The following is a 9,396-nucleotide window of genomic DNA, read 5'->3' as shown; positions in this document are numbered from 1 at the left end:
AGGACCAGAATTCAAACTGGCTGCCTGACCCCAGAGCTTCGGCTTTTCCTTCATGTACTCAAATATTAAAGTCCTCCCCCCAGGAAAAGGCCCACCTTCGTGGTCAGTCCTGACAAGGAAGTTGAGAAACTGACAAGTCATGTGGATGAGCTGAGGGCCCCTGGGAGGAGGTGTCTCCCTCCGGGCTGCAGTCTTCAGAGTGAAGTAGCTCAGAGTTGACTATTAAGAAGCAAAGTCTTGCCGTTCTGGCTCCTTGATTGTTCCCCGTCCTCCTCCGGCCCAGCTGCTGCCGTTTGCTGTGTTGTGGTGAGACTCCCCGGAGGAGATGGAGCGGGGGCTGCTCCAACCTTCTCGTTGCAGGTTTGAAAGGGAGGTTGAGTGTTAAGCTGCCAAGGAGCCAGGAGCCCAGGTAGATGGACTGGGGCCTGGGAGCCGTTTCCAGGGATTGTCAGGAAATCTCTGCTTTGGGGTCATTTTCACCTCGGGGCTGTTCCACTTGAAAACAGACCCTGTGGCCCCGGGCTTGGAGGAAGCCAACGCCATGAACGTTCCTGTGCGGAACCTGGCGGGTTGGAGGGTGCAGAGCAAAGAGAGGGCAGATGGGCTGAGAGGGGAAGGGCAGCCCTCAGGCATCTCGAGAACAGAGGAGGGAAATTAGACAAAGCAGAAGGGTAAAGGACAGGACAAAACATGCAAGCAGTGAGCAAAGAGTGGAACTGGTTTGAGAAAGATAAGAATTAACAGTCCACAAAATCAGGAATAAAATTATGACTAATAATGAATTAGCCAGAATCTGTCTTCTCTCATTAAAAAGCTTATATGTTTTTAAATGGAAAGACTTTGTGTATCTTACCTCCCCTCCTCCCATTTTGGAGCCTCTTCTTTTTCCAGAATGTTCCAGATCAAACCCCCTCCACCTTTTATCTTTGAGTGTCCAGACAGGCACCATCGTGGGCAGCTTTTGTCTCTCAGCAACTGGTGAATGAGTGAAGAAAGGAATCGAGGCTCTCCAATCAGGCATGGGGCTCTGGGATATTTATGGGGTTAAAGAACAAATATAGAACATGCCAGTTGGTAGCAGGTGATGGCGCTTTCTGCTCAATCACAGTGTGACTGGACTTTGGGTCCGGAGCCGCCTCTTTTCTGAATGCTGTCTGTCTAACCAGGCCTGGCACCTGAGCCCGCCCTCTGTGGCTGTTTTTGGTCTGGGGAATGAGACCTCTTCTTGGGGACCCTGGACACTCTTCTGAGCTCTGAAGCACACCTTGTCAACTTATGAAAAATCCAGGATTTAACAATTGTTTACAGCGGGTAGGGGTGTTTGGGTCCCATTGCCGCGAGCCTGCCCTGCTGTTCCTGCAATATGAGCAGAAAGAGAAAATGACCATCAAGCCCTCATTTTCTGAGCCAACCCGCACGCCTGCCCGCACTGCTCCATCTGGCCGACCCGCTGCCCTCCTCCACGTCCCTCAGCCTGGACGGTGGAGAGCAACCATGGTCTAGACGCCATTAGCATTTACCAGGTTGCTACAGCAGCTGAGCTGCTTTTCATGACAACTGGCCATTTGCGCTGACTGGCTACAATGTCCCCTCTTTTCCCCAAATGCATACCTAGAATGTGTCTGATTGTGATTTATAGGCAAGATACATATTCGGTCACTCAAGTGGCCAAAGGGAACTTCTCACGTGTGGTCTCCAGCCACAGTTCTGGCTCCAGCTCCCAGATCTTGAAATTTCCTGGCCCAATTGTGCAACGGGAGCATCTTTCGCCATAACAGCAGAGCTGTGAGCGCTTGAACAGGTGTCTTTACGTGGGTCCATGATGAAGAAGGTGGCTTTGGAAAACACCTGTGAAAGGGCTGCTTGTCAGGGAAACTGGCTGGCGTGGAGAGGGGGCCTTCCGGTCACACCCTGGATCCCCCGGGGGATCGAGGGGCTAGGAGAGGTCAGCGGCCAATGGCCTGTGATTCCATTGCTTGCACCTGTGAAATGAAGCACCATAAACATCCAAGAGGATGGGACTTTGGGGAGCCTCTGGGTTGGTGAACAGTGAAGATTTGGGGGACAGTGGCACGCCTGGAGAGGACATGGAAGCACCACTTCTTCCCCCGCACCTGGCCTAGGCATCTCTGCCATGAGGCTGCTGACTCTTATCTTTCAGTAGCCCTTGTGACAAATCAGGGATCTACTGAAAGGGTGTCTTGATTTCTGGGTGCTGTTCTAGCAAATTAATCAAACCTGTGATGGGTGTCCTGGGATTCTGCTTTAGAGCCAGTTGGCCAGAAGTACAGGCCACGCATCTGAAGTGAGAGGAGGGGTCACGGGGAGCCCGGATCTGTAGCTGTTTGGAAGCAAGAGTTTGCTGGGCTCTGGGCCCGCACCAGACGTGGAGGGTGGCCTTGGAAGACTGAGCCCCTAACCTGTGGAATCTCCTGCCTCCTGGTGGATCGTGTCAGAACTGAATTGAACGGCTTGGTGCGGGGACGCCGCAGCGCCCACATCCCCTGTGGGAAACTGATGAGCAAGGACACGCGGCCCACAATGTGGACTGTGGCTCCCGTTGGAAATAGGGTCTTTGTGGATGCAATTAGTTCAGTTATGCTGAGGTCACGGTGGATTCAGGTAACTAAATCCCATGAGGAGTGTCCTTATAAGAGGCCGGGGGGGGGGGGTAGACACGTGCAAAGGGACGAAGCCAGGTGAAGATGGAAGCTAGAAACTGGAGCTGTGTTTATGAGCCAAGGACCACTGAAGAGAGCCAGCGACGCCAGAAGCCAGAGGAGGGAGTCAGAAGGGACCCGTGGCCCTACCTGCACCTTGAATTGTGTCCATGGTCAAATTTTTAAAAATCTCTCTGGCAAGTTTAAATTTGCTTTATTTACTTAAATGGTCTTAATTATTCAAATTGTCTTACCTACTTAAATTGATTACTGAGTCTTGCTCTCTGGTAGGGAAATCCCTTCATCCTGTTCATTTCCTTGGGGGCAGCAATGCCGCCCGTCCTTTGCCCACGTCCCTCTGATTCCCTTACAGTCTCCACTACCAGCTCTTCCTGGGAACACTTCCTAATAAGTCACTTTCACATGTCGCTCCCTGGGGTCTCTCAGGGAACTATTTTAAAACTTCGATATTCCAAATACACTTTAGAATATCTTCTCAGGTTACATGAAAACCCTGTTGAGATTTTGTTTGGGATTACATAGAATAAACAGATCAGTTCTGTGGAATAATCACTCCCAAATGTTAGATATTATATTAATACTTTCACACATAAATATGACTTTTTAAAAAAATAATTTTAAAGAAGATTTATTTATGCATATGAGAACTGGGGTATAGGCCAGAGGTGTGAGGGGTGAGAGGATTCACCAGAGACAGAGTGGGGGGCAGAACAGGCGAATCCACTGAAATACACTGCTGAGAGGAGCGGCAGACGAGGCTCCCTGGCCGGGGATCAAATTTGTGCTGCAGAGGGTGCAGAAAGCTTCATAGTGCTGTGCTTAACCCCTTGCGCCCCCAGGGAGGCCCAAATATGACTTTTTTTTCCATATGAGTCTTGTCCAATATCTTTCCACAAACATTTTATAATTATCTGAGTATGGTCTTACATTAGTCTATTAGATTTATTTCTAGATGGCTTGTAGTTTTTGTGGCTATTATAAATGGTGGGGGTTTTGTTTTAATTTTGCTTCCTAACTGTGCCAGTGTATAGAAATGTAATGGATCTTAATTCCTGGTCCTATTTTTTTGCTGGAATTCTGTACATTGTACATGAGAGATGTGTGTCAGGACTCTCTGGTCAGTCTAGCGAAGTCTACAGACTCTTTTTTTAAAGAATTATTAATTTATGCATACAAGAACTGGGGTACAGGCCAAAGGTATGGGGGGTGAGAGGATCCTCCAGAGACAGAGTGGGGAATAGAACAGGCTGATTGACTAAAATACACTGCTGAGGGGAGCAGTGGGTGAGACAGGAGAGGTCTGCTGCATCACATGGGTAGCTCCCTGGCCAGAGATCAAACTGTGCTGCAGTGACTCCAGATAGCTCCAATAATGCTGCGTCTTAACCCCTTGTGCCACCAGGGAGGCCCTACAGACTCCTTCTTAAAAGAATATTTTCAATGCAGAAAATAAAATGCATTGGATTACAAAGAAACCAATTTTGCTGAATTTCAAGCCTATCCACAAATCTTTTGGGGGTCCAAAGGTCCCAGGTTAAGAATGGTGCAGAAAATGCTGTTATCTTCCCCAGGGAGGGTTGATTGCAAACCTTGATGGGGCAGAGAGTGGAGCTGAGTCATCTTTATCTAATCATGAACTATATTTCATTGGAGACTGGACTGCAGCTTTGGAAGACTCAGTCTCTCTGGTTTGCTCTCCCTGCCAGGTCACACCCTGCAGAAGTCCCAAGTAGGGACTTCTCCTAGAGCTTGGTAAGTGCCACCAAAGAGACAATCCCAACTACCTAGTGTTCTTAGGGGTAATGTAGCTGGCAGAAGCAAATGCATTTCCGCAGATAATAGCCTCAGACAGATTGTAGCTATCAAGACATTTAGTCACAGGGTTCTGACATTTAAGAAGTTGTGGGTTTGGAGTTTTGTTGGCTTTCAGAGATAGGAGAGCTTAATAAAGCCAGAAATGATTCTTTAGTTTTCTGCTGGAAATGCTGTAAATAGCTTTTTACAAGTTCTGTCTGTCATCATTTTATGAGAAACATTAATTGTTCCTCTCATATGTTTGTGAAGGAAAAAGCATTTCTAAATTTGTTTATTAATTACAAAATAACAAGACAAATGAAAGATCAAAGGCCAGTTGCTTTCTGACCTTTCAGTGATCCAAGAAACTATTTAAGGTATTTTTAATACACAGTGCTGGCCTTTTAGTTAATTTACATAGATTTTGGCAACAGAAAGAGTTACATAATAGTACGACCTTTTTCTATCAAATAGAGATCTATGTTTAAAAAACCCTCTATTTATATTTAGAAATATTGAATGTTAGGTTAAGAAGGAATTTTTTATTACAATTTATTTATATATATTTTAAATCATTGTTCATTTTTGTACAATGTTTGCTTTCTTTTCTCAGGTGCAGTCCCCATAGAATTCCCACCACCAGCTCACCCATGACTGTCACCATAGACCCTTGTGCTCTTCCCACCCTTGTTTGATCCCTTTCTGTCCCCAGCCTTGCAGAATGTTTCGGATTTATATTTGCCTGTTGATTTTTGTTTTGTTTTTTATTGTTATTATTTTTTCCCCTGATCCCTCATTTGGTCCCCTTATATTCCCCCTATAAGTGAAACCATCTGATATTTTTCTTTTCCTTAAGAAGGAAATTTTTAAAGATTTTGTTTAGAGCCCTTTTAGTCTGACAACAGAATTGAAGGGAAGATAAAGAGATTTCCTGTGTGCACCTTGTCTTCACACATGCACAATCTCCCCTGTTATCAAACTCCCCCACCAGAGGGGTACATTGGTTATGAATGATAAACTGACATAGACACATCATAATCACGCAAAGACCATTGTTTACATTAGGGTTCAGCCTTGGTGATGTTCATTCTATGGATTTGGAGAAATGTATAATGACAAATAAAAATAGAAACACAATATACTAAAACCAGTGGGATTCTGCAAAAGCTGCCCCAAGAGAAACATGTATAGTAATAAACACCTACACTAAGAAAAAGAAAGATCTAAGCAACTTAACTTTGCACTTCAAGGAACTAGGAAAAGAAAAATGGATGAGGCCTAAGTAAGGAAAATGAAGACATTAACAAAGATCAGAGTGGAAATACATGAAATAAGACCAAGGCAGTAGAAAAGGTAAGTGTACTAAGAGATAGGTCCTTGAAAAGATAAAATAGACAAGCCTTTAGCTATTCTAACCAAGAAAGAAGGAGCGAGGAACACAAATGAACACAGTTACAAGTGAAAGAGATGCCATTACAAATATAAAGGATCATAAGGGACTGCTACAGACAATTATATACCAGCAAATGGGAAAACCTAGAAAAAAGCAGATAAATTCCTAGAACTATATCTCTACCAAGACTGAGTCATGAAAAAATGGAAAATCTGAACAAACAAATTATTGGTAAGGAGACTTACAAAAACAAAACAAAACAAAAAATCTCCCCCCCCCCCAAAAAAAAAAGGATGGCTTCACTGGTGAATCCTACCAAACATTTAAAGAAGAATTAATACCAATCTTTCTAAAATTCTCCCAAAAAATAAGAGGCGGGAACATTTCCAAACCCATTTTACCCTGATACCAAAACCAGACAAGGATACCACAAGAAAAAACAAAATAACAGACCAGTATCCTTGATGAACAGATGCAAAAGTCTTCCTCAAAATATTATCAAACTAATTTAACAGCACACAAAAAATAATCATGCATCTTGATCAAATGGGATTTATTCCAGGGATGGTTTAACATCTGCAAATCAATCAATGTGAAACACCATATAACAAATGAAGGATAAAAAACATGTTAAGCTCACTTGATGTAGAAGAAGCATTTGACAAGAATCAGTATTCTTTCATTACAAAAATGCTCAAAAATTGGTTATAGAGGAAATACACATCAACATAATAAAGGTCATACATGACAAGCCCAGTTAACATCATGCTCAATGGTGAAAAACTGAATGACCAAAAACAAGACAAGGAAGGATTCCCACTCTTGTCACTTCTACTCAACCTAAGACTGGAAATCCTAATCAGAGAAATTAATCAAGACAAATAAATATAAGCATATAAATCCTAAGGGAAGAAATACATTATTTCTATTTGCAGAAGGCATATTATATAAAGGAACCCTAAAGATTCCATCCAAAACTCCTCAAACGTATCAGTGAACTCTATAAAGTTACAGGACACAAAATCAACATATAAAAATCAGTTGTTTCTGTACACTAAAAATGAACTTTTAGAAAGACAAGTTAAGAAAACAATTCCATTTATAATAGCATCAAATGAACAAAATGCTTAGAAATAAATTCAACAAGGAGGTGAAACATTTATACCTTAAAAACTGTAAGACATTGATGAAGGAAATTAAAGAAGACACAAACAAATGGAAAAAGATTCCATGCTGGTAGATTGGAAGAATTAATATCATTAAAATGTCCTTTCTATCCAAAGTGACCTACAGATTCAGTGCAATCCCTATCAAAATTCTGATTTTATTTTCACAGAAACAAGACAATCCTAAAATTTGTATAGACCCACATAAAACCCTAAAGAGTATAAGCAATATTGAGAAAGAAGAACAAACCTGGATGGAGTATACTTCCTGATTTCAAACTATATTACAAATGTACAGTAATCAAAATAGTAGAGTTGGCATGAAAAGAGACATATAGATCAATAGAGCATAATAGACAGTCCAGAGAAAAGCCCATGCAAATGTAGTCAATTCATTTGTAAAAATGAAGCCTACGAGATATATATATATATATATATATATATACAATTAAAAAGGAATAATCTTACCAATAAATGGTGTTGGGAAACCCAGACAGCCATAAATAAAAGGATAAAACTGGAGCCCTCTATTATACCATCCACAAAAATCAACTCACAATGAATTATAGATGTGAGCATAAAACTTGAAACCCTAAAACTCCTAAAAGGAAACATAAGGGTAACCTCCTTGACATTGGTCTTGGCAATGATTTTTTTTTTTTTTTTGTATTTGACACCAAAGGACTATGGAGTAGGAGAAAATATTTGTAAGTCCTGAATCTTAGGAGGGGTTAATAGCCCTTAATATGAGTTCTTATGCAGAGATCTCATAGAACTCTTTCTACAGGAACTCATAGACCTCAATAGCATAAAATTAAAAATCAATTTAAAAATGAGCACAGGAACTAAATAAACATTTTTCCAAATAAGACATACAAATGATGCTCAACATCACTAGGGAAATGCACATAAAAACCACTATGAGCTACCTCCACTCACACTTGTCAGAATAGCTCGTATCAAAAAGATAAGAAAGAGTGAGTGTTGGTGAGAATGAGGAGAGAAGGAAATCCTAGTGTACTGTTGGTGGAATGTAAACCAGTTCAATCACTAGGGGAGGCAGGATGGAGGGTCCTCAAAAAATTGAAAATAGAACTACCCTGGGGTGCAGCAATGCCTCTTGGTATTAGCCAAAGGAAGTGAAGGAAGAACCTTGAGGAGATTCTGTGCTTCACATTCATGACAGTCATAACATGACATAATTCACAACAGCCAAGATATGAAAACAACCTAAAAATCTGTCAACAGGTGAATAAAGGTGATGTGGAATCTATAAGATATTATTCAGCCACGAGAAAGAAGAACATTCTGCCATTTGTGACAACATGGGGTGAACTTGAGGGCAGTGTGCTAAGTGAGAAGTCAGGCCGAGCGAGAATACTGCACCATCTCACTTAAATGTGAACTCTAAAGAAGCATGACTCAGAAACAGACTGGAATGATGGTTACCACTGATGATGGTGGGAGAAAAGGGGAGACGCAAAGTCAGGCCACGTAAGTCAAACCACTGTAAGTCGGGACCCTCTGTGCATGTCCCCCACTGGTTCTGTGTCCTGGGAAACCTTGGCTAATACCAAGTCTCTGTAGCTACAGGGTTTGTCTTCTCTACATCTCGTAGATGTTGGGTGCAATTTCATGAGATCAACAGGTGGCTGGAAATATGTGCACTGGGCATCTGTAACGCACTCGGATGTGTGACAATTGGCATCTGGTGCCGGTGAGTTTGGAGCTAACATCCCAGTATGCTGTGAAGAAAAACAACATGGCGACCACTTTAGGCCAAGACAGAAGAGCCATGTTTGGTCCATTTATTTAATGACTGTGGAGCTGAAGAGGGGGTTCCCCATTCAGTGCGTGTCTTTTAGGAAGGGTGTGTCTCTTAATGCCAGAGTCCTCTCTCAAGGGCCAGCAATGAGCTGGGGAGGGTCTACATTCACGTGAACTCTCTACCGCCCTTCTCCGCCCACACTGCACCAGCCTGGAGAGGAAAGCAAGGCTCAGGTAACCATAGCAACCATCATCAAAACTAGTTACATCCTCGCAGCCACCATCTCTGACCTTGCTGTGCCCTGGTGGTCCCTGGCTGGGTTCCTGGCTGTCCTTGGCTGGCAGCCCCTCAGACGCACCTACTGCAGCTGCTGGTGTGAGCGCAAGAAGGCTTGTCTTTTCTTTCTAATTAAGAGACAGTAAATGCTTATTGTGGCGGTTCTGGGAAGTCAAAAAATATGAAAAGACAAAAGTGATCCATATGAGAGATTACTACTACTATTTTTACATATTTCCTCTTCGTTTTTTGAAGGCATATTTATAAATATTTAACACATTACTTTTTTGGGTTTGTTTTTTTAGGCCTTCAATTAAA

This window comes from Talpa europaea (genome assembly GCF_964194135.1).
Source record: "Talpa europaea genome assembly, chromosome: 2".
Lineage (NCBI taxonomy): Eukaryota > Metazoa > Chordata > Mammalia > Eulipotyphla > Talpidae > Talpa > Talpa europaea.
The sequence above is the reverse complement of the archived record's forward strand: the minus strand, read 5'-3'. Positions refer to the sequence as shown.